We start from the raw sequence: 26,294 nt of genomic DNA, 5'->3' as shown, positions 1-26,294 counted from the left end.
TCTCTAAAAATAAATAAATAAAATATTTTAAAATAATAGTAATTACTGATGATTGTAACTGGCCACTATTTATTAAGTGCTCTTTTATAAATTAGGAACTTAGCATCCAAGAGGAGCTAGTAGTTTGCTTAGGTCCCATGGATACTGGGTGGATAAGCTAGGATTTAGGCTCAAATTCACCTGCTCACGGCCCTTTTCTGCTTTCCATGGCTTCTCTTTGCCTTACAGACAGTCCCAAGACTATTACAAGACTAAGTGGCTGAGCCCTGCCCATCTCTTGACCTCATTACTTACCTTCTTGCCTCATTCCAATGGCACCAGCTTCCTGTTGTTGTTGTTTTTTTTTGATAAGCCAGTTCCATTCCCACCTCTGGGCCCGTTCCCTCTGATTGGATCACATTTCCTCAGTTTGTCTGGCTACGTCTTTTTCGTCTTTTTCATTAAGGGCTCCTCACCATGGGCACTTCTCAGGATTATCCCATCTGATCTGTTTAGGAGGCCCCCACTGCCAACCCGAGTTCTGTTTCTTCCCTATTTTTGAGTTCTTTATGGTGCTTGTCACAATCCTATTTTGTGTACCTGGTTTTGCCTTTCTCTTCCACTCGTAGATAAGTTCCATGAGGGCAGAGACTCTGGCTGTATTCATAAAATGAATGAACAAGCAAGCAAGTTAAGGAAGATGTGAATATTTAGAAGTTTTGACATCTAATAATTCAGTCAGTCTTTATTACTTACAGTGGGAGTAAGGTAGGATGCCGATTGTCATTTAAGCTGAGTGTACGTATTTTAACTTTTTTTCCTATAAAACTTGAAAACTAACAAAATTCTGTTTTTCTTTCTCTCTTTGAGGGTAAAATAAGATAGAGATATCAAAGTTATTTAGAGAAAAGATAGACTTACTACAGTAGAATTACATGAGCTCAAAGAGCTTGGTACAAGAGGGAAATTTGAGTAATGCTTTTAACTTTAGTTTTTATGTTGATTATAGTTTTGAGGATGCTAACTCCTTTAATTGGGTATAAACCCTTAAAAGGATAAATTATGAATTAGCAGAATTATAATTGCATGATAATTTGCAATAGCAAATTCACTTAAAATGAAACTGTTTCCTCTGCTCATGAATTATTTTTCATTTGAACTCACATATCTACTAAAATGATTTGTTCTTAGAACTCAATTATTCTGAGGACATTATAAAGGTGCAAATTGAAAAATAACTTTACCTCACATGTTAATTTGGAAGGGGATGACAAATGAAGCCGAACCCTCTCCTCTGAAGTCCCTTTTTGTGCAGCATTCAGCTTGGGACTTTTTCCACTACAGTACGTGCTTTTGTGTTAATTCCTTCCCTGTCATTCTGAGGGTTGCCTGGTCATTTGCTAAATAGGTTGTGAGCCTTTTTTTTTTTTGAGGCTTGTTGTGTGATTTTACCACTCAGCTAAATAAATCATCATTTCAACTTTGACAAGAACGTCACATTTCCCTCCTAACTGCTTCACTGTCCTGGATCCTTTCCCAGCTGACCTTGCAAGCTGCAGAGTCTTTCTCTGTGCAGATTATCAGTCTAAACCCAGTTGACACTCTTCTGCCTTCTCAGGTCCCCACTATCACAGAAACCTGTTAGAACCACCTACTATGAAATATACTTCTCAGCTAAACTCCCTGTATCAGATTGCCAAAAGCAGATCTAAATTTTAAGGTGAGTAGAATACAACTGTATTTGAGAATAATTTTTAACCTGGTTCCTTCCAGATTGTTTTTATGTTTTGCATCAGCAACAAGTCAGAAAAAAACTGAAGGGAGAACTCTGAAAGGAAAAAGGATGTTTTGATGTTCACATTGTACTTTCTTCCTGAATATCCTGGTGGGGACCTCCTTCCTCACTTTATAACTTGGGTAGATAGGGGTATATGACTGGGTGAGAACCCATCAAGATCCAGGTAGCAATAAGCTCGGTAATTAAAGGACTGGATCAGTGTATCATTATTAAGTTGGACAGGTACATGGTCTATGAAAGCTCTTAAGAGCCTGCCTTTAACAAGGTAGTTTTCATGAGCAGTAGATTGGGCCTTTTAAGGCTCAAAAAGACTTTTTTTTCTTTCTCGCTAAGCTGTGTGGGTGGGAAACAGCATGAGGTTATGGGAAATGTATAGTAAAAGCAGTAGCAATGAGAAAGAATCCCTAATGGGTATGCACACGGCTGGAATATTTCCTAAGTGCTTGGGGTGAGGGGGTGGCAGTGAGGTTTCCTTGGCAGAGGCAAAGTAGAACATGTGCCTTTTCCATGTGTGAACACTATGCTTTGAAAGGTTCTTTATGGTTCACAGAAGCAGCTGCTTTCAAGCTGGTATAGCCACAGAGTTTTGGAAATTCACTTAAATAGGTGTATTGCAGGCTCCTGACATCTGTTTTGAAGATTTGGTTGAGTGGTTAGAATTTGCTTATTCATAAGTGACATGAAACAAGTATTCTTCATTAGAGTGTTAGACCCATTAGGGTTTGTGAATCAAAGCTAACAAAAAAAGACAACATTTTGAACAGTATTTGCTGTTACATACATACATAAATTTGCAATGAGGACTTTCTTCTTAATTTTGAGAACTATGTATGACAGTTTTACTTTGCCTGGTAAATCAACTTTCCTGAGTTACTCTCAGATTTTTGTTGTAATGTAAGGCTTTCTTGCTAGGTATTCATAATCTTATTGTGCATTTTTTTGGTGAGTTTTATTTTGCCCATAGTTTTAACTAACAAATCCTGTTGTTTTCTGTTTTGGCACACCTCTATTCCATTTCTGAGTCTTAGTTTTTGCCTACTCTTCTATCCTCATTAATAAGTTATTCTCACTTTTCTAAGGATTTCAAACCTAAGTAATACCAGCAGTATTGTTTCGTATCATTTTCAACAATCAGTTTTATTCAGTTCTTCAAACAAGATAAATAACTAGGACATGATTATTTCACTTTTTGACAGACGGTTTTCAATGTATTATATACTAACATAATGTAGCATTTTCACTGGCTGCTTTTTTTTAAAAAAGTGAAAGCTTTGTTTTTAATGGGCTGTTATTATTGTGTTGCTAAATTACAAAGCAAAAAAAAATTACCACAGAATAAGATTAATGTGGATATCTTGAACTGGAAACCATTGGAAATATTTCGTGGCTACACTTTGTGCTAAATATAAAAATAATTGTATTTCCCATGTGTGAGCATCAAAAGCCCCTGTTGGAAAATCACATGGTTTAGCAAGTAGGTCACTATTGATGGTAGAACATGAGACAGGAAATGTTACAGCTAAGATTAGAGGCCCAAGCAATATGTCTCGCCACGCTTGCTGCATTGTTCATCCTAAGAAGTAGAGGGACTCAACATGGTGTAATGAACTTTAGCCCAATTCAAAAGTATTAGCGAGGATAGCCTTTTAATCTGTCATCCCTTTTGTTTCTAGATAACTCTCTTTCCCCGTGGGTACAGTAACTGAACTGCTTGGGTGTGCACATTGGCAGACCTCTGAATACCAATTAAAATGGCAACCTTTACATTCTGAAAGTATAAATGGAAGTAGTAATCAACTATATGAAGTTATATCTATAGATTTACCTGGTGTTTGAAATCACTAACAATAAATTAGCAACCAATCAAAAGTGAATTCTCTTAAAATCTCATTTATCTCAGAGAACAGACTGACAGCTGTCAGAGGGGAGGGGGTTGGGGACTGGGTGGAAAATGTGAAGGAATTAAGCAAAAAAGAAAAAGTAAAAAACAGAAAAAACCCTCATAGATACAGAGAACAGTATGGTGATTACCAGAGGGAGAGGTGGGTGGGGAAAGGTGGGAGAGAGTAAAGGGAGGATTACCTGGTGACGGAAGGAGACCTGACTTTGGGTGGTAAAGACACAATTATAGAACTGTACACCAGAAGCTATATAATTTTATTAACCAATGTCACCCCACTAAATTCAATAAAAATTTTTAAAAGAAAAAATAAAATCTATAAAAAATTGTATTTATTTTCCTATTTGAAGGCGAGGAAGGATATGGGGGGAAAGAATACTTTTAGGGAATTCTGTTACCTTTGCTTTTTCTTTTTTGGGTAATATGAGGAAAATTTATTATTTACAGGTGGGACATTTCACCACCGAAACCTAATTTTTGCATACAGTTGCATAGTCTAGTTTTTAAATAAAAGTCTAGAGAAAAAAAAAACAGTGTCCTCCTGTGTCTGCCCCAATGAAAGAGAATACCTTATTTTGGGGGGTCAGGCCAAGATGGAGCCTTGGATCCTGAGAGCAGCCCTCCCCACACACTAGATTAAGCAGTTGAACACAAGCCCAAAGAGCCAGCAGTTACTTGGATGAGTAGATGGAGGCCTGCCGAGATGACTGAATTTGAATCTGTCACGAGAGCATCGAGTATTCATTCACTTCCAGGACAGAGTCCTTCAGAAAAGTACCCTGGCTTATGGCATCCATGTACTGTGCGTGGATGGTTTTATTGCCCCAACCCCAGAGGCCTTTTCTAGGCTCCTGTTTTCAGAGGTCATTAATGCCGATGAAAACACTCTGCTTTGAACTAGGATTATTTCATGCAGCTTATAAATTCCAAGAGAGGAGGTGGTATGGAGACTAAATAGAAAGAGCATTTTGACAGTACTTTAGTGTTTATTCCTTCTCTAGTATAAACACAGAGCCTAGATTTTATGCCTGGTGCAGGGAGAGGAGGCTGGAAAGGGGGTTGGAAGCACAGCTCCCACAGACAATCTGCTGGCATGAAAACACTGGGAGTGGTTTCTAATTGGCAGTAAGAGGTCTGTTGGCTTCTGCCTGGAGAAAATACAACTCTTGTGGCAGTTAGACCTAGATGCACCATTGACCGTGCCTGGTCCTCACTCGCGGTGAAGCAAGTCGGTTGGCCCAGCTCATTTTCTAGGCCTCTGTCAGAGAATGTCACTTGGTGGGAGAATCTTGGGATATGTTTAGGAGTGCCTGATGTTTGCTTTGAAAATCTTTGAAAGATACCTTTTCTAGTTTCAAAAATATATGAATAACTAATAAATACTTAAATCTTTTTCTGTCTTGTGGAACCACCTTGTGAAACTGGCTATGTAATTTTAGTTACTGCAATGACATTTCTCTTTGATTCCAATGTAAGTGACCTGACGGCCAGGTCCCCCATTCTGCTTCCACCCCAGTTGGAGCCCTGAGCCCGGTGCTGGCTCTGCATCTGCCTACAGGCAGACGTAGAGTGAGTTACCAGGCTCCTTCCTGAGCCTTATGATCCTCTCCTGGGAAAGGAACAGAAAACTGGATCATTTTTATGGATTTGTTCCAGTGTTAACACTATATGATTCTATTCATCTTTCAAGCCTGCTTGTCTTTTTTTTTTTTTCCTCTTTGTAGAGAAAAAGATGTAAAATTTTCTAGTTGGTAACTTTTCATTGTGAGGCCAATACTCACCAGCTTGGCTACTGAAGTTGCTATTTTGGCTGTTTTTTTTGTTTGTTTTTTTTTTACCTGTGTTGTATGGAAGAGCTCAAATACAATTTATCTGAACACAAACTCTGAGCAAGAGTAACCAATACTTACTAGTTGTTAGTTTCATGTGAAAAGAAGCAAGACTTTTGAGGGGCAAGGGCTGGGGCAGTTTGGATTGGTGGGGTGTGGAGGATCTAGTTTCACAGGAAAATAGAAACAGGGAATGCAGTCTGCAAACATGTAACAGGAATCCAGTCACGATTCACAGTTAATAACAGCCTCTGCCTTTTCCTATAGGAAATATAATACCAGTGCATATGTGCCTGTGTGCAAGGAAGTAGCACCAATAAAAACGTCATTTATAAGGGCCATCTTGACACTTTCTAAAAGGCCTGATGGAAAGGCTATTACGATTTTAACTGAGATACTAATAACCTCTTATTATCTTTAGTTTCTCTGATGATAGATAATGTTGGTAGAATCTCTAAAATACAGGAAACAACTTAGATTGGATTATTTTTCTTGTTGCCTTTCTTTTTGTTAACAAAACTTTTTTTTTCTGTATTCTCTATACCTCCCTTTCCTCAAATACAGACATAACCAATCAAGTTAACTGTCTGAGGGGGAGTTATTCTTACCTTTTGTGAAAGGCTCTCTGGTTGTGAGAATGGTTGACCTCTGAAAGGAATTACAGGCTTTGGAATCTCCTTTTAGGAGTTCTCAAAGAACAAGAGAAAAGCTAGTTTTTTCATGGAGGAAATTTGACTGAACAAATTCTGAAGATCATCTTTTGGTCCTGTCTGTCTTGATTTTAAAACCTGCCTCTATTGTTGTTATACCTTAAGAGATTTTATTCCAGGCAACAAATCATTTCTTCTAGATGTTTATGACTGTCCTTTCAGACTCTTGAAATAGGCTTTGGCCACCAGACTGGGCTGCCTGGCCTGCTGCCTGGCACATGACTTTGTAGGCACTGGCTGCATTCAAGCACCCTGGACTTCCTGAGCTCCTGCCCCTCAGCGTGGCAGTTGTAGAAAACCACATTCAAAGGAAATAATCCAGGTGATAAAAGACTCTAAATTTAGAAAACTCTTCCCGTCCACATAAGTGAACACAATTTGTTTCTTCGTCCCACACAAAATAGAACTGTCCAGAAAAACAACCATGAAAACACATGACCCCGTCACTTTCCTCCCACTTGCAGCTGTCAAGGCTTCCAAGTGAAACTCGTGTGTGCTGAATAATTTTGCAACACCTCACAGTCACATGTTTTAGTGTCTGTTGAGGCTGAAAACCGTCCATCCGTTTGAGGGGTATGTCAATATAGCCTAGTGTGGAGACAGACACTTGGGAGCCTCACCTGATCCTTCTGCATGGAGTCCACCTGACTGCCTTCTGGGCTGCAGCAGGAGAAAACTTGCCCAGGTAATCTGCCTGCATTCCTCACTCAGTGGGCTTTTGGATGGAGGGTTTCTCTGGAGCTACCAGGAAACAGAAACTCAGGGATTATCCAGGAGTTTTTTGACCAAACAATGAGCCAGGGCCCTTCTTTCAGAACATCCATTAATTTTTAATTTTTGAGTTGCAAATGGTGCCAGAGATTATCCTGATCTGGATAATCTCTAGCTTGCAAAATAAACCACTGGGGTGTGGGGAGGAAATACTAGAACTTCTATTTATTTTTAATACCATGAAAATAAGAAAAATTAATTTTTATCAGTATATATGAGTTGACATTTGCACACCCTCCCCTGTTCTTTAGGCCAGAGGGCCCCGTGTTCTGAGGGAGGAGTAGGTTTCCCTCAAGAAGAAGGGGTTGACACTGGTGCCCTCACCTGCCCACAGCATGTTGCATTGTATTTGTATGTGTCCAGTCAAGTTAATTTGCAAAATATTAATTTATTTCAGGTGTTAAACTAGTTCCTACCATCAACAAATTAAACAAGAAAGGGAGCTTAAAAAAGATTCTGGCAAAAACAAAAAACAAAAGGCAGATTGAAGGTAACACTAATTGTACAAGCGAGCACAAGGGAACAGTATGAAATGGAGGAGTCAATACTATGATTCTAGGACAAGCTTTTTGTTAGTCACCTTATGAGTTAAAAAACAATACTAATACAATCCGTTCTGACCCCAGAGTTAGCCACTGCATCTCAAAACTATCAAGATGACTAACAAAATTAGGATTTACATATACTGTTATTAAGAATGCACATATTGGAAGGAAGTATATCTTTGTCTTGAGAAGTTTCCTAATGAAAATAATGAAGGCACCATGATGGAAAAAAAAATGGAGAATAACCTCTGCAATTTTTAAAATCCACTGTTTAAATGTACTTACTAATCTTCATAAAATTTCATTAAACTAGTGTTTTGAAGCCTCTTGTGAAGTTTGTTACTTGTATGCAAAAGTTAAAAGCCACATGTCTTAGGAAACACTTGTTCTTTCACCTAGCACAAGACCAGATAAGATAATATGTTGGAAACTATCTATCTGAGTTTCTTTGTCAGAAAATGCTGTTGAAAGTATTGTTGAAGATATTATTGAAATTCTGAAGAAACAAATACTGTATTAAAACAAGTGATGGAGGGCAAAAGACTTGTTTTACATTTGTAAGTTGTTAGGTCTAACCTATTGTTTATTTCTGTTTCACCAATGAAATATACTAAATGATTCTTTTTGGTGGGTCACCACTGGATGTGATTTATTCACAATCTTTATGAAAATGTTTTATGAAAAAAATTGAGTAGTGTTTCATTTTAAGAAGCAGCTGTTTCATTCTAAGGCAAGGTTAGAAGAGATAAACTTGTTCACTGCATCATTCATAAGCACGCTAGTGCAGCCAAGATGTTGAAGCCAGAAGTAAACAAAATACTACATGATGTTACTTTATAGTTAATTTTATAAAAACAGACCTTGAATATACAGTGTGGTAGAAAACTTACTTAATATAATATTTCGTATTAGGTTGAGAAGGGACCATGAACTTTGTACCTCACAGAGGTTTTCTGTTTATCTTGTTGAAAATTACTTATTCAAGAGTTCTTAAACTTACAGATAAGTTATGTTTATTTTTCTTTTTTATAAAAAGGAAAGGTTTCCATATTTTGTTAATTGTTTCTGTGATAACAAGAAAACTCAGTAGAGTAGTATCTAGAGGTCATTTTTTTAAAAGGAAGCATAATTAATTTGTCCTAAGAATAAGTAAGAAAATAACTGAATTTTAAAGAAACTCCTATTATAGAAAGAACATTGTTTAGAAGTGTTGGGAAATGTTTACATTATATGTGATTTCACTGCCTAAAACTGTGACAGCCGTTAAAACCCAGCTATATAAAATAAATTGAACTTAGGACCAGATCTTCCAATTAACATATTGTAAATAATTAAACCTAGATTTTCAAACATGAAGCATATTCTATTATATTGTTCTTAATAAAAATAATGATTATTAATAAATACAATGGGTTTGTAATCTTAGACATATTTAAGTATAATACATATTTAAGTGGATAAAAAAGCTGTGGGACATTTACACAATGGAATACTACTTGGCTATGAAAAAGAAAGGACTCTTACCTTTTGTAACAGCATGGGTGGATCTGGAGGGTATTATGCTAGGTGAAATAGGCCAGTTATAGAAAGACAAGTGCCATATGATTTCACTTAAATGTGTAATGTAGTGAACAAAATAAACTAACAAATAAAATAGAAGCAGACTCATACATATAGAAAACAGACTGACAGCTGTTGGAGCAGAAGGGGGTTGGAGGGCTGGGTGAAAAAGGTGAAGTGATTAATCAAAAAAATAAAAATAAAACTGATAGACACAGACAACAACATGGTGATTTCCAGACATAAGAGCCGGTGGAGGAGAGTTAGAAGAGGGTATAGGAGGGATAAATAGTGAAGGAAGGAGACTTAACTTGGGATGGTGAACATACAATACAATATTCAGATGATGTACTATGGAGCTGTACACCTGAAACTGATGTAATTTTATTAACCAATGTCACCCCAATAAATTCCATAAAAATTTAAAAATAAATAAATAAATAAAAATTTAAAGTATTATTTATTGCATATTTACCTTGTACTTTTGTCATTTTGATATTTGTTTTGTCATGTACCTAATACAGTTAATATGTACATATCTAGTACATGAGCATGGTATGCATGTTCAAAAGCTTTTTAGTATTAGGATTCCTGATTCAGTAATGTTGGAGACTGCTCCCAAAGATTCTTAAAACTTTTAGGGACAGGAACAGTCACAGGTTCTTTGAGACAGTAGAAGATATGTATCCTCTTCTCAGAAAAACTATGTACACATTCCAGCAAATAAAAATTTGCCCAGAATTTCAGGGTGATCACATGCCCCCGATGGCTGCTGCTGTGCACTCCACTAAACCCCCCTGTTGAGGACATGAATGCCCTAAGGAGTATGTGACATACCCAGGGTCACACAGTGGCGAAATCTGATCTTTCAGTCAAGAGTTCTTAATCATATGTCAGGCTTTTGTCTGGTTGCTGAGGATGCAGATACAAGGATGGAACTCTATGTGGGCCCCCGAGGGATTCACAAGTTCATTGGGGACTCCAGTGTGCAACAAATAATCACAATTCAATTTATGTTTAGAAGAAATTTGTTTATTGGACTGGTATTAAATTATGCCAGCTTTGTGAGGGTGTTATGCTGGACTCCATAGGAAATGCAGAGATGGATAAGGCAACCCTTATAGAGAATCAAGTCCCAATTGCTTCAGCTCCCAGCACTTTTTGTAATGCTCCTTTTTTATTGCTGCACCTCGTGATGATCTTCACTGGGGTTTGCAGCTGTTTCCTTCATGTGCTAAATGATGACATACAAGTAAAGGAAGGTGAGGCAGGGGGTCATACTCCTTCCTATTTCTAAGCAACCCAAAGCTCTTTGTGTTCATGTGTGCTAATGTGCACTTCTTTGCCTGTGGAATAGGGAACTGAACTCTTAGATAAATTGCCAAATGGAAGAAAACAGGGAGTGATGAAGGAGGAGTGGAATTTTATAAGCTTCATGATCTCTTTCCCCAAAGGCCTGAATCTATGTAATGAGGTAGTATAACAAATTCCTGCCGAGTTTGAACTTATTCCTATAAAAAAAGGACTGATAGGAATGAAGTGAATGTAAATTTTTTTCTACCTCGGTCATTAGTTGGTAATATTCTTGAAGGTGATATAGAGTTTTTCTTATAGATATTGGGCTCTCTGTAAGGGCTAAAAATAAACAGAGCAGCACAGGGAAATAGGCAAATATTATTGATCTGTGTCAGGGCCATTTCCACCTTAATGTTTGCAAAAGGCACAGCACAGTTTTGCAAAACTATTTATAGAGTGCAGCTTGTTCACTGCTTTTATATAGATGATAAAAGCAAGGTGAATTGTCAGGTAAATTTTGGTTTATATTAGGAGATAGGACTGAAAGGGATCTCCTTCTGAATTAGGGGAGGGGTCTCATCCATCGTGTCCGACGGAGTCCATTGTCTGTGTCTGCGTTGTCCCTGGACATGCTTCTAGCCTGCGTACCTCCTCAGTTGGTGTTTACCCCACCAGCTGTCCCCAGCCTCTCCCAGCTTCCCCCTGTCCTGCGAGCGGGGGCTAAGGCAAACAGGGTACCTCCCAGACCCCTTCTGCCCTTCAGTGTGTCTAGAGAGTTCTAGTTCCCTGTTGGTACTGACCATGCTTTCCTGTGCACATGCACATCTGTGTATAAATGGAATGTGTTTGTGGGATCCTCGTTTGACATTTGGTTCTTTTGGGGGGGTAAATTTTTGTCAATTTTTTTCTCTCCACTCATTTTCTACCAGAGTTACTTACCCAATACCCTCAAACCTTTATTTTTCTAGTTTCCTTTCCAGCACACTCACCAAGCATCCTCCCTGGGCTCTCTCTCTTTTTTCTTTTTTTACAACTGTCATTTCTATTCAACAAGCATTTAGTGAGTGCTGGGCACCTGCGAGGTTCTGGAGCTGAAGAGCAATACGACAGAATCTCCGCCCTCACGTTGCTCAGTCCGTGGGACTTGCGGTCGGGGCTCTGCCCTCTTCTCTCTACTCCAGTGATCCATGGCTCCCTCCGAGGGGTTTCCTGCCAGCATACTCCATCTTAGTAATAACTAAGCACTAGTTCGTTAGAAATTAAATTCATCTTAAACCCCCAGTAACGTCTGGTTTATAAAAGGAACTGGGCTTGTAGCAAGGGATCACCCATCCTGAAATATGATATGAAATGGGGGTTGAATTCTGTTTGTGTTAAAAATGCCAGAGGGAGGCCAATGGGCCTCACCACCCCCCAAACACACTGTCATAATGTTGTTTCACCTGAGGGCATATTTGTCCAGGTTCCGGGAAATGGCCTGTTGACCGTTTCCACTCTGAGGTGGTGGTCGTAGTGCCAGGGCAGCACTGGAGTTCTAAAATCTCTATTTTGAAATCAGTACAGAAAGGAGGCTAACCTATCCTGACTACACATGGTAACAGGTGACTCCACTTGCGGCTGGTGGAACTGTTTGCATCACCCTGTACCCATCTCTCCTCTTGAGGACTTTCATGCTTATAAATCTCTCTGCCCATCCAAATACAACGTCAGCTTCTTTTCAATGAAAGAGACACTAAGAATAGTGACAGGCAGTACATTTTTCAGTCACAGAACAGTTGTATAGAGGCCAGACTTGAAACAAGAGGTGGGGAAGGAACTTGAAAACTAATACATGTTTTAAATATAACCCTTGTATCTATCGCTCAGTCTTCTGATAATCACCAGACAAATGGTATCAGGGCTGAGATAATGTGAGATCTTTAACCGTCGAGGCCTTGCTGTGTGGATGGAATTCTTAACTGGTTTCATCACTTGTGATAGGGTTAACGTCTTTCTGGTGGCTGGGTATCATTGGTTTCCCAGCTTCATTCTTTAAATCCTTTTGCGCCAGGTCACTCTTCACTAAGTCTACTCAGTTCATCCTGGTCTTCCTCTGTTTCTCATTCCATACCCTCTGGAATGTGTCACTATGTGTAGTGTCCATTCTGTGGTGAGCCTCTAAGTGGCACGCATCCAAATGATTACAGCTGTCTTCCTTGAGCCTTATATAAAGTAATTCATCCTTGCCTTTTCAAAGAGGAGTGATGCCATGAGGTCACCGGCACTGCCAAACCCAAAGTAGTTCTCATCCTCCTGCATGTTATATCGTTGCCCAGTGTTCCAGGCCTAATAAAGGCTGCTGAGACCTAATTCACCTTGACTAACTCACATGCTCTGGGTGCCCTGATCACTGGCTATTGCATGGAGAATGGATTGTATGTGAACAAAAGTGGAAGCAAGGCAACCAGTTGGGGAGGTACTGCAGTAGTTCAGGTGAGATCTGGTGATAGCTTGGGTGAGGTGATGGCAATGGGGATGGAGAGAAGTGTCAGGATAAACAGGACTTGATAATGAATTGACTATGTGGGAAAAGAAATGGAATGGAAGCATGATGCCTCCTGAGTTTTGGGGAAAGAGATTAATGAGGGAGGTATGCTAAAGGGGAGGGCAATAAAGATAGCACAACTAAAGTTGGCTAAATGATGTTAAGCCAACAATTCACTAGTGAGAAATTAACTTAAGATCATTAACATTGAAATATATGTAATAGCCCTTTGAAAAACTATAAGATTTAGAATGACTAATATGTTTGTTGAACAAATCTGTTAGATCATGTATTTGATGTATAGAGAAGTCGACCATTTGGAAACATGTTTTGAAAGTAAATATGTCCTTGAGAGAGGTGCTGTCTCCCTGCAGTGGCCAGGTACCAGAGTACCAGGGGCTGACTCAGCTGGGAGATATTACTGCAAGAAGACTGGACAGGCAGAAACTGTAATGGTGGCGAGATACATTTATGCCTGGGAATACAACACTGAGGGTTGAATCTGAAAGTCAGTGAGAGAGTAGACTGTAAAAGAGTAGCCTATAAGAAGTTCAGAACCTAGGGGCTCAGGATTCAGGTCAAGTATCCAGGATTTAGTCCTGTAAAGATACCATGGGCCCAAAGTGCAGGGTGACCTGGAGGTTATGCTGGACTGATTATAATAGGCTCATTGGAAGCTTGTCTGTACATAATCGCCCTAAAAATGGGCATTGTATAAGTCTTCCATCTGAAAAAAAAAAGGAAGAAAATAGACCCATTTTCTGCATCACCTACATTAAGTTAAAAACGTCTTATCCTTACTGGCAACATTTTATGTGTTTGCTCCAGCTGAGACCTATAGCTCACAGAACTGCCGGTGTTATAGGATCAATATAAAAATTCCTGTTGTTTTGCTGACTTAGATATTCACTGAGGGATTATTTGGGAGACAGATCTGAAAAGCAATTATGTGGAAAGTTCAATATGCTAGTTCTCCTTGAGAAGTGTTGCTGAGAGGGAACTTTCTGGGAGCTTTTTTGGGTTTTGCCATGTATGCTTTCTTCTGGATGCCTTGTGCCACGTGGTAATAGTTCTTCCAGTTCTTAGTTTTACTTCAGTCCATCACTTCGGGGTCCCTATAGGTAATATCCATAAATATTTTGTAGCTTGTTCTTTAACCAAAAATCTTTATAGCATTTCATTTTGTTTCAGTATAGCCTGAGGATTGGCAAGGAGGGAGTGGTGCAGGGGTACAAATAAGACTTTTGTTTAAAAGATGGCTTTTCTCAGGTTGATATCCACAGGAATATCTGTTCATTGTCCTCTGGGCATGGGTTTTGTTTATTTATTTTATTTTGAGAGTACATTTATTAAAGCTGGAAGCAGTGAAACAAGGAACGACTTAGGATAGAAGAAGCAACAGGAGAGAGCTTAGGCAAGGCTTCTTTGGCTCTCCAGAAAGTCAGAGAAAAGGGAGTCTTGGAGACAGATTCAGGAGGTTAGCCAAGGGTGAGCTGCCTCTGCCCATTGCTCCCCTGGTTGCAAGTCTTGTGAGGTCCCTTAGAGTTTAGGAGATGCGTGCCTGTGGGGGAAGAAAGCCATAGGTGTGTTCCCAGGAGTGGTAGCACACCTGGCATGAATTTTAAAGCATTCATGAGGCTCCTTTATTCCCACCATGCTCTTTACCTTCCCCCTACCTCATCTCCCTGTTCTTTCCAGTGTGAGAAAGCACATTTGTGGCCATCTCCACCTGATAGCTTCCGTGTGTGGCCTTGGCCGTGGAATGCTGAATGTTTGCACTGGGTTTGCTGAGAGCCAAGTCAAGAACCAAGTGCCCATCTAGTGTACCTGCTGTAGTTTCACCCCAAATCCAAGCTGGAGATCATTCTCCAAGTTAAGGAAAACCAAGGAATGGCTTGAAAATGGAGCAGGAAGGTTCTTCTTTATTTTTAGCTACTAGAGCAGAATTCTGGTTCACTGTAAGTCAGCACTTTGTGTTTCTGATCAGCAGCCAGGCCTGGTTGACTTCTGTTATGCAGCTCCCTGGCTGCCATGTGGGCCACTTGGAAGCTGCTGCTTTTGTACTCCCACAATCCCCCTTTACCCTTGCATGTGAACTTCCCTCATTTACTTTGTGACTTACACAAAATAAAACACAAAAACCCACCTACACCTAAAATTTCTTGTGTAATGAGATATATTATCTCCTTCCATTGAAGAAACTGTTTCATGATTCTGGTCAGGAGAGTTTTAAGGAATAAAGTAACACTCTTTTTTATTCTTTTAATATTTCCTCTGTTGTTCTTAGATTACCAATAGTTTCCAGTGGGTTTCTGTCATAATGGTGCTTCAGTCTTTTTTCCCCTAGCAATAAACAATCAGTAGCTTATTGGTTATGATCATTTTCTAAAATAACTGGCTATATTCCTTCATCATACTGATATTATAGTACAAATGGTTAAATTTCCTAAGAAAGTTAGCATGTAAGCCTAGTTTGACCAGATGTGCTAAATGGACACAGAATTATTGCTGATCTAATATAGTTTCTCAAGAGAGAGAAGGAGAAAGTATGAAAAATGGATAATCTTAACAAAAAATAAGGTATCCAGTCATCTTGGGTAGGCTGGTATTTTAAAAAGTAAACTGAATAGCTTATTCTACTGTTGCTATTAGAAATAGGATCTGAATCTATAGGAAGGATTACCCTGAGGCTCTTGGTCCTTTCACTTTGGGTACCAGTGATGGCAAAAGATAGCAAGCCTATTGATTAGGGAGAAGAGTCTCTTCTTCTTACTCCCATCCCTGTTTCCCAAGTAGGTTCTTAGGATAGAGCACCAAGCAAATACATTGATAAACAACAGTCCTTTAAAGGGGAGGTTGGTTGCTCTAATCAAATATTATTCAAATATGTGGCAAAGCTTTTAACTTCTGACAAAGAAAAGGAGATCAGAATTTGTTTTAAAGTGCATGTGTACACACTCAAGCATGCATATGGGGTGTGGGTGGGAGGATTCCTAGAGTTTTCTCATTATTCTTCAAGCACTGAAGAATAGACCCAAGTCTAGTTCATGGGTCTTGGTCCATGTTGCTTTAAAGTCTTTGATGAAAAGGCATTCCCTTTGTGACTGAGAGGGGTTAGGATTTTCAGATTTTGGAATTCTTTCTTGCTTCCAGTAGTAATCAGTTCTAAAACAGAATTGAGAGTGGCAAATGTCTATTTGTCAAGTGAAAGGCTCACCATATTGTCTTCTTGTTTTTTCATTCTGTTGCCTTTTCTATGCTTCTTCCACTTCATGAATCTAAGCCCTAAGACTTGCCTCTACCAGAAAGTCTTCTCTGGCTGGCTTCCACCACCTCACCCCCACCATTCACATCTCATCTGTTGCTTTTCTCTTTGTCTTAACTTGCCACTGCATCCTATTGTTAGCTATTCAGGCATTGTGACAATAACATATCCTATAACCATTTATTAAATTAAAATGCCTAATAGTTGTTAAACTAAACTTCTAGTACCTATCGGCCCTTTTACAATTTTAGCCACTGGTCCTCATAGTAAATTGCAGGTCAGCCCCAGGAAGTATTAAAAGTATTCTTTAATACTTTATGTGATGATGATCATCATCATTACATGCACAAGTGGTTTAAAAATATGCTCAGTTACAGGAGGGTATAAATTGAAAATAAAAGTTTCCCTTTCTCCTCCTTTTCTCTCCCCAGATATACACAATATTAACAATTTTAATCTACCCTTTTAGAAGTTTGTATGCATACGCAAACATAAATGGGAGCCTATTATACATCCTCTCCCTGATTTTTAATTAACTTAAGTAATTTATTCTAGAGATGTTTATTTCTTCACACTTTTTTTCTTACTGGCTCTGAAATATCCCATTGTGTAAATAATCAATTATTGATTTAAGCAGTTCCCTGCTGATGAATATTTAGATGATTTCCGTTTTCTTATTAGTAATAATAATGCTGCAGTAAAGATTCTCCTGCATTTGTTATTAGTGTTTTTTGCTAATGCTACTTCCCAAGGGGACTAAAGATCCTGGACTCATACCCCTTAGACAGGAGCAAAAGCCAGCCACCAGTGTGCCCTCTTCTCCAGTTCCTGTTTTTGTTTTTTTCCATACTTGACTCTTCATAACCTAATTCTTGACCACATGCAATGTACTTAAACCAGGGTCCGCTGAAATGGACAAGGAGGGTAACTTAAATATGTTAGAGGCCTGAGGCTGAAAGACATTGAAATTCAAAAAAAAAAAAGTTAAATCCTTATGGTTTTCAGGCTTCAGGATGCCAGCCTGTGATAATGAACTTAAACAAGCCTGCCCTCACAGGGTACTTCATGCAAATAGGTTGCTCGGCCTGGAATAGCTGCAGTTCCACATCTTCACCCTTTGTTCTTTTTTTTTTTTTGACACTATTACAGCTGTCTGCCATTTACTCACCCCTTTTCTCCCTTTCCCTAAGCCCTCCCCCCTTCACCACATCGTTGTCTGTGTCTATGGGCTTAGTGTATATGCATATATGTTCTTTGGCTCATCTTTTCCAGTTCTTGCTGCCCCTTCTCCTCTGAGATCTATCAGTATTGTTCCATGTAGTCCGTATCTCTGGTTCTATTTTGTTCATCAGTTTATTTTGTTCATTAGATTCCACATATAAGTGAGTACATATGGTGCTTGTCTTTCTCTGACTGGCTTATTTCACTTAGCAGAATATTCTCTTGGTCCATCCATTGCTATCGAAAAGGGTAAGAGCTCCTTCTTTTTTACAGCCATGCAGAGGCACAGCTTCAATTCCACCTTCCCAGCTTGTTTCAATTTCCCCTCCCCCTTGCTGACTTAGCACTGTGTTTATGCCTCTGTTTGTCACACAGTAGTACTATATTTATGCCTCTGTTTATCAAATCCATTGGAGGTATTTGAGTAGCTATAGGAGGCTGCTGAAAGTCTGGGCCTTTGAGTTTCTCATTCTGTTTGCCCTTAACATTTATTTCCCTATAGTGGATTCTAAGTAAATGTTTTTATTGAGAGGAGGATGGGGGAAATAAAGCCTAGCATCAAACCACAGCCATGGAAAATGGAGTTGGTGTGTTATGGTCATGGCATCCAGTGGAAAATTAAACAATCATTGAATGTCCAGGACATGAATATTTTTCTGCCAGAAATAATTCTGTACAAGTAATGTATAAAAATATTACTGAATTAGGAAAGTTTCCTTTCTCTGTGTTATGTCCAGTTAGAGTAATACAGATTAATTTGCTTCACAATAGAAAACATAAACACAGGGCAGGCTTGAATTCTCAGTCTGAAATAATGTCTTAACTCCAATGATTCTGAAAGCAGCAACATCCAGGCAGTTAGAACTCTTGGCAAAGCCAGGTAAGAACACATACAGCACCCTGCAAAATAAATAGCACCTTAATGCCAGAATGTCAGAAGTGTTCTCATGAAGTATAGGCTTGAAAAGATCCTAAAGGAGTAACACCACACGGTAGCATGCTGGCGCATCAGCTCCATTGACTTACATATTAATTGCTTTATTTACTCTTGGACTGTGTGTCCAAGTCCAAGAGTAACTGAGCACCTGGTTTTCTGAGTGCCACCAGCTCCAGCTTGGGAGAAGGCCTGCAGGTGTTGATGTAGGTAGGAAGTTCATCTGCATCATGGAGCATTTTATTCTGAGATTTTGTTCACAAGTTGGGTTTATTGAGTTAAAACTTATATACAATAAAATTCACTTTTTTTTAGTATACAGTGCTATGCAGTTTACCAAATGCAGAAAGTTGTGTAACTACTACCACAATCAAGATATAGAACAGTGCTATCACTGCCCAAAATTATTGCATTTCCTTTCGAAGTCAACTTTTCCTTCCACCCCCCGCCCCTGCCCACTACTGACCTGTTTTCTGGCCCTATAAGTTTTGTCTTTTCCAGGATGTTTTTTACATATATAATCATATTCTAGGTACTCTTTTGAGTCTGGTTTCTTTCAAATAGCAAAATGCCTTTGAGATCCATCCCCATTGTTGCATGTGCACGTAGTTAGTTCCTTTTTACTGCTGAGTAGTATTCCATTATATGGACATACTGCAGCTTATGTCTTCACCAGGTAAAGCACATTCCAGTTGTTTCCAGATCTGGGTCATTATGAATAAAGTCACTATTAACATTCACATGCCATTTTAGTGAACTTGTTTTCATTTTACTTACATAAATACCTAAGCATAGCATGGCTGGGTTGAATGACAGGTTTATGTTTAGTTCTTATAAGAAACTACCAAATCACTTTGCAAACTGGCTGTTTTGTTTTATACTCCTATAATATTAACTAAGATGACTTATACCTACACCATTTTTGATCATTTCAGTAGGCTGGGGTGGTGGAATGGAAGGGAGAGAAGTGGAACAAGGGTGTGGACTCCATCTCAAATGGGCTAAGCTCTTTGTTTACATACAGAACATTTTTTTTTCTGCCTGAAAATGATTAAAGTGAGTGTTTAGTTGCTTGGCAAGACTCTGCCCTGATGTTCAGGGGAGATTAGAGCAGCTTTGCAGATAAACTCTGAAAATCTATGGGGCCACAAAGGCCTTTCCCAGGCCATTCAGGAGTCACCAGGGGCTTGGTGCTGATGGCATCTGATAGTGTCAAATACCCGGAACCTGAAGACAGCACATCTTTTGAGGATGGTAGATCTAAGTTTTATTCATATTCTCAGTTGCATAATAACTAACTTCTTCTAGCTTCTCACCTAAATGCTTTCTAATTCTGGTCATTGGAGATACTTTGCTCATAAGGCTTCTTGCCATCTAGATTCCCCATGGCTGTAACAGGGCTTTATGGGTTTGTCCTCTACACCTGGCTTTGGAACCTCAGCCCCAATCCAGGAGAGACATATCTGTGCCTTCTGACTTTTGGTGCAGTCACCACCTTTATTCTCAATAGAAAGATTGGCTCAAAGGCTATTGGAGTTGGAGGCCTTGTCCTCCTATGGCCTTGTTGACCATGGTGGTCTGCTTTAGAATAACCCAGGTATCAAAAACAGGAAGAAAAAGATAGTATCAGTGGCATGTGGACCTCAGATGCCCTTTTGTAACATTCAGAGTTCTGTGGAAACCATAGCTGCCCTCTGACCTGGAAATCAGGAAACCTTCGGCCAGTAACCTCCAGGAACCAGTTACTCACAGTATTTATTTAAGTATGAATTAACTGAGTGATCTTGACTAAGGAAAACTTTCAGCCAAGGGCACTAAACTCAATAGGGTTTTGGTATTTTACTCACAACCCCATTTAACAAAGTAGGAAGGAGATGGGAAAGCAAATAGAAAATGATTATTTTCTATCTGATTTTGCTTCAGGGGAATGTCCATTCAGTGCCTGCCTATCAGCTGCAGAGCTACAAGCTCCCCTTCCTTCCTTCCCTCACTCAGCTCACATCCTTGGAGGTGCTCCGGAAGGCTTTGCAACATCATTAGGGAGGTCTTGTGTTTCCGGCAGACTTGACATTCTTCTTATGGAAGCCAATTTGGACAGAGTAGTAAAAACCAGTAAGTATGATACCTGTGGCATCAAGAGGAACGGATTTGTTTTGTTTCTAGCTACATATCTGACTGCAGGTGAACTTTTTAGAGCTGAGGTATCAGGATGTAAGAACTTAAGAGAAGCTGGGGTGGTTGGGGGTGGGGGAGCACAATCACAGGTTTTGATTGTACTGTATATCCAGGAACACCCAGCAGTTTTGTGGCTGTTCTCTCAGCATTCACTAAACTCACAGGATGGCTTTCTTTTTTATTGACTGGTAAATTGTTTCCCCAAAGCTGCCAGGCTTTGTAGCTCCAGGGAATTGTTCAACTTCATATATTTCATCTGGCCTGAAGAAGACTCAATTGGCAGACCCTATACATTCAATTCCTAGAGGCAGTGAGTACATGGAAATATCTTGGGGACTCTTGCTTGCTAGGCATATAGCAAGCAAGAGTAGCTTGCCAGTTCACAAAGCTAGACATTTTGTCAAGCCAAGGAATACATTTGCCAAGGAAAAGAATACAGTGAAAATGAGTGTAAGGAGAAGGAAATGCAATAATAGAAGTAGTCATGCTGCTAAATTTCATTCTTAATAAGGCAAGTTGCTATTATTCCAGAAGACACCAAGGATCAGAGCATAATATAATATAGAGATACTCATTATTATCATTGATGTGTTCTGAGTATTGTAATTAATATATTAATACTGGTGATATCAGCAAAATATTCCTTTTCTGTACATGTGATATGATTTATGGTTTGCTAGATCACAAAAGTACTGAACACTCTACAAATCTCACTCCCCAGCCAGGGAAAGGCTCCAGCTCATGAAGCATGTGGTCCATCTTTACACTTAGATTTACAGTGGCCTGGCACTCATATACTGACAAGATGCTCACTGTCTGGGGGAGGGGCAGGGGCTACTAAAATGTCTTTTAAAAATTTTCTTTGTTTTCTGACAAAGACAACAGTTTAGAAATTTCCAAATTATCTTGCTGTTTGAGCCTCTCAACATGCATTTGAAATTGTTTCCCTTTAGTCCTATTATTATAGACTTTTTTCTTCTTCAATGAAATGTGTTGATGTCAGTGGGAGTTGCCTACATTAAAAAAAGGTCTCATGTTTTGAAAGAATATTTTGGAAACTTTTTTATTTTTTCCTTTTATTTTTTTTGTGAAAATGACACATGCATAGGTAGAAAATAAAATAGCATACAAATTCACACGCTGAAAAGCCATGCCCCGCTCCTACCCCTCCATCCCTCCCCAGATGGCCATGCTCTCTGGTGGTGGATGCTCAAGTGGTTCCCTGCTTGTTGCCTAAGAATAATTTTACCCTGCTGTTTTTTGATTCATTGGGTCAGTTATCTGTTGACTCTTTGCTATTTGTTCATTTCCATTACCCTTCTCCCTTCCTAAATTGATGGCTACTTTTAATTATTCTATTGATAATCTTTGTCCCTTAAAATAATAGTTTTAAACTTCTATTTTTGATCCATTTATTTACACAGTACATCTTGACTGTCCATTCTATTAGCTGAAAGTATTACTAATCCCAGAGAAAACACAGCTTCAGTTCTCTTTAAAATTTTCCTGTTTTCTGAATGATTTGTCTCTTCAGGAATCAGCAATCATGTTTAAATTACTTGGCTTTCCTCTTTGGGGCTTCTGATTTGTTTTTACATAGAATTGGTGAACTTTGGTTATCCACTGATATTTAAGAACAAAGGGCTAAGTTGATTTTTCTTAATGCTTGGTGTGGGTTTTCTTAATGCTATTGCATATGTAGGTCTGATTTCCTGTTCCGTGCTGCCCCTGACTTGGAAGGGCCATCCATGCTGTGGGGGGCTTGTCCGGAGTTTCACATTAGGATCAACACTGAGAAGGGGCTAGATGTTCTCTTGGTTTCTGTGGGTGTGGGGAGAGGTGGGGGTTTCGAGGAAGGTGTTCCAAATGCCTGAGAGGAGGGCTTTGCTCCGGAGTGTTGGCACATACTCTAGCCCTCCTGGTTCTTTCCAGACAGCTGTTTGTTTGTTTGTTTTTTAGGTTTTTGGTATTTTTAACTAGTTTTATATGTAGAAAAAAGTTACAAAAACAAAACAGAGAGTTTCCATATATCCCTTTCCCAGCTTCCCCTAATGTTAATGTCTTATATACAGTACAATTTCCAACAGTTTAAAAATTTCTTTATAGATAAGAGTCCCCAGTAGTTTGCCCACAAATAAAATTTCAGCACAGTGCATGGACCTAAGGCAAGGGGAAGGGGAAAGAATGAAGAGTGCTCACAGGTCTCATATACCTTAGGCAGACTTCAATGAACCTCTCTGTTTTTCACCTCCCTTTAAAGTTCCAGTCTCTGTTGCAGCTGCCCAGTGAGCCTAGTGTCTTCCTGGTTTACTGCTGCATTGCCAGGTAGCTCATTGCCACCCTCCCTCTGAAAACTTTTCCAGAGTTTTCTCCTACATCTTCTTCTCTGGGAAACCTCAGTTATCGCTCTTAAAGCCTTCAACTGATTAGATGAGCCTTTATTTCCCCCCTCTGCATCCACCCAAAGTAAGGGGGGTAGTCTTTCATTCAAAGTGAAAGGATCTTAAATGTTAATTACATCTACAAAATACCTTCACAGCAACATCTAGGCTAGTGTTTGCCCGAACAGCTGGGCACCACAGCCTCCCCACCAGGACACATAAAATTAATCATCATCTACTCTGTTCTCTTTACCATCCTGTCCTTGGTCTCCAGAAATTTGTCGAACTCTGTCTTCTCCCCTTGATGTTCCTTTCTACCATGTTGCTTCACTGCTGTGTCCCCATTTCAGGATCATTTTACCAGATTCTAGGGAGACAATTGCTTGTATTCATTTCACCCTATTGTACCAGAAGAAAGCACAGTTTACTTGTTAAAGAGAACCTGATTCTCATGCAGCGCCTCTCCTAAACAGTGGTGTGTCGGCAGAGGTCAGCAGTCCTATTGAGATTTAAAAGGAAAAAAACAATCATATGATTCAGCTCAAATTTATTTCCTTTACATGTTATTCTAGACAGACTTAGCATTGTTAATGCTTAGGTATCTATTGCATTGTACTTATTTAGAATTTTTCAAATATTCATTTTATTAAATCTGACCTATCTAAATGAAATTATTTTTTTACTTGTTTGAATATAAGTTCATTCAACTTTGAAATATTTGAAAAACCTTCAAATAGGAATTTTCAGTTTTGTAATCTGTCCCTTAACTCTCTTTTAAAGTCATAAACAAAACTCTTCCAAGGGCTTATTCATCTCTGTAATTTACAATACCTGGAATAGTGCTTTGTCTAAAGTAGGCACTCAATTTTTTTAAAAAAATATGCTTACATTTTCCAAAAATCCTGTAGCCTTGTATAATAATGGCATAACTTATATGGCACTTTAGGAATTTCAAGTGCTTCAATTTCTGACATTTCATTCATGCGCGTACTTGATGCCACTTGTTGGGTGGGGCAGTAGCGGGCATTTTCGGTCTTCTTTCACAGGTAGGACGCTGGGGCTCTGTCTGAAATGGCTAACAGTTTCTCGAGATGATGTACCTTACAGAGTCTGAACCTGCTTGATTCCAGGTCTCCTGACTTCTGGTTCTGTGCTCTTGACTATGCATGTGTTTCAGTATGCTGTACATAACCTTGGGCAACATTAGACAGTGAGCATATTTCTATAAATTCTAGTACTGTTAGATATGCTTGCATTAGAGCCATACTCAGGGCATGTTCTGCTAATGATCTCTCTTTCAAGAAGGTAAGTTTCCTTGGACAATCAATCCACCCTACTGTGTCTTTGCTTGTTCCGTACCCATGGACCAAATAGTCATGCATGAAAAATGCTCCCGAGATCAGGCTCTCCCTCAGCAAACTTGTGTTTACCAACCAGAAACCACTGTATATTTTCAAAACCAGAGCCTCCTTACCACCACCAAAAACTCATACAAAAGCATCAAATTCAATATATCACATATTTACTGAGAGTTGCAATCCTTTCCCTGCGGTATCTCCCCAGACACATCTTGTCAAAAATCAAATTGTTGTTTAATTAAAGGAGTAAATGAAAAGTAACGCTGACTTGTTAAAAAAAATAGGCATCATTTCAATATAATTACAGGCTCATTGTCACAAATATATTATCTTCCTTTTTTTTTGTTTGTTTAAGAAATACCACGTGTCTTAATTTAGTATGAAACACGCATGACAAAAACCCAAGGCCCCATCATTGCTGTAAATTAACTTTCTCGCACCACCATCTGAAAGTGAATAGGGGGACAGTTTCCTTGCCAAATACTCTTTACCTTTGGTTGCCCAGTGTTTCTTTATTCTCCTGGGAGGAATAAAGGTCTGCCTGGGAGAACTTCCTCCCTCACTCCCAGTCCCTGCCTTTCCCTGGGACTCAAGCACATACTGTCAGCTTAAGGGCCCAACTACTCGTTGCAAATTATGTACTATTCAGCACAGTTTCTGGCTCTGTCTCATATTATTCTGCTTTGGTAGCCAGAGGTTTAAAGGATTCAACAGTCCTTCAAGTACATATTTCCTGTTACCACTTCTTTCAGAACACAGAGCATCCTTCGGCCTGGGGTTCCTAACCTCAGGTCTGTGACTTTGATGTAGCGACCTGTGAATCCCAGAAGGGAAAGGTGGAATAACGTGAACACAAATGCATTTTTTTGGGAGTACCTCTATAGTTTTTCTCAGACCCAAGAATGTTTAAGAAGCACGGCTGGCTCTGAGAGGGCTTTCGCTTCCACCACCTTCTTCTGTTTTGACTTGCGGTGTGGGCTGGGCTCTGACATTGATCTGCAGACGCTGAGCAGCAGCTTGTTTCCTGTCTGGTTCCTCTGGCCACCCGCCCCGATCCACGGGCTTTCCCCATCCTGCACACTCTCTCCCGTGTGCTGCCCTTGGCCGGACCCAGCCTCTGCTTGGCTTTCCTGACTCCTTCCCACGTCCCCCTGTCCTGGTGTAGAAAGTGTTCCTGTCCTACTTATTTTCCAAGCACCTTTACTCGAGTTTGGTTTATCTAGGGTTTCTTTGCTAAATATAGAGAATCACCAGAAGTTTTCCTCAACCCTCTGTCCCACTCATCAGAGCCACTGTCTTTCTTATAGGGTGACACATTCCCTTCCCAGGGAGTCATATCCCTCATGGGACCAATAGCATCCCTGTGCCCTGAAGAGTCCTGGCATTGTCTTCTTCCCTGCCAACCCACTAAAACTGCAATATCCACACTAACATTATAGACTGTCCTCCACCCGGCCCATTCTATTACAACCCGCTTCAGTTCGTGAGCAGGCTTTACCTTGCTTCCACCTCACTGTAATAACTTCTCTCTCTTTGCCTTATAATAGCAGCTTCTACACTTTCTGGTTAATTGTTCAATTTTAGAATTGGAAAAAAATAGCCAACCCTGATTAAATATGAAAAACATAAAGGAAGCTGGGCATAGATAGAAGATAAGAAAAAGACAAAATAACACAGACTTCTAGTGCTTTCTTTTGGTTTGGGCCTCATCTAAGAGAACCCCTTGCATCCTGTGCTCCTTCTGACTCGCTGCCCATAAGGGGTCTGAGATGCAGACGGGGCACAGTGGGAAAGTAAGCTGAGGGATCTGGCTCCTGGGACACATGAGCTTCAGTGGACTGACCCCAGCATCATAAACCAAGTTGGCAGTGATGGTGGATTTGAGGCCCCAAGTAAACTGCTGTTCCAACCTGAAGTTAACTCCCCACAAGGTCTGTATTCTGAGCCTGCTACCACTTCCAATAGCCTTTGCTGATACACAAATGAGAGAATTCAAGCCCTGCCATGTTTAGATCCTGCTTTACGTTGGTTCTGAGCTGCTTCATTGC

At 39.6% G+C, this 26,294-nt stretch overlaps 1 protein-coding gene across 1 annotated transcript in view; it reads left to right on the top strand.

Annotated features, from left to right (window-relative positions):
• The window catches only part of MARCHF3 (membrane associated ring-CH-type finger 3), a 140,136-nt gene that overhangs the window by 11,342 nt on the left and 102,500 nt on the right, over positions 1-26,294 (top strand). The gene's annotated exons all lie outside the window — the stretch shown is intronic.

Source organism: Phyllostomus hastatus, unplaced genomic scaffold, assembly GCF_019186645.2.
Source record: "Phyllostomus hastatus isolate PE091 unplaced genomic scaffold, TTU_PhHast_1.1 phas_contig_254, whole genome shotgun sequence".
NCBI lineage: Eukaryota > Metazoa > Chordata > Mammalia > Chiroptera > Phyllostomidae > Phyllostomus > Phyllostomus hastatus.
Note: the sequence above shows the minus strand (reverse complement) of the source record. Positions and strands in the feature narration are given on the sequence as shown.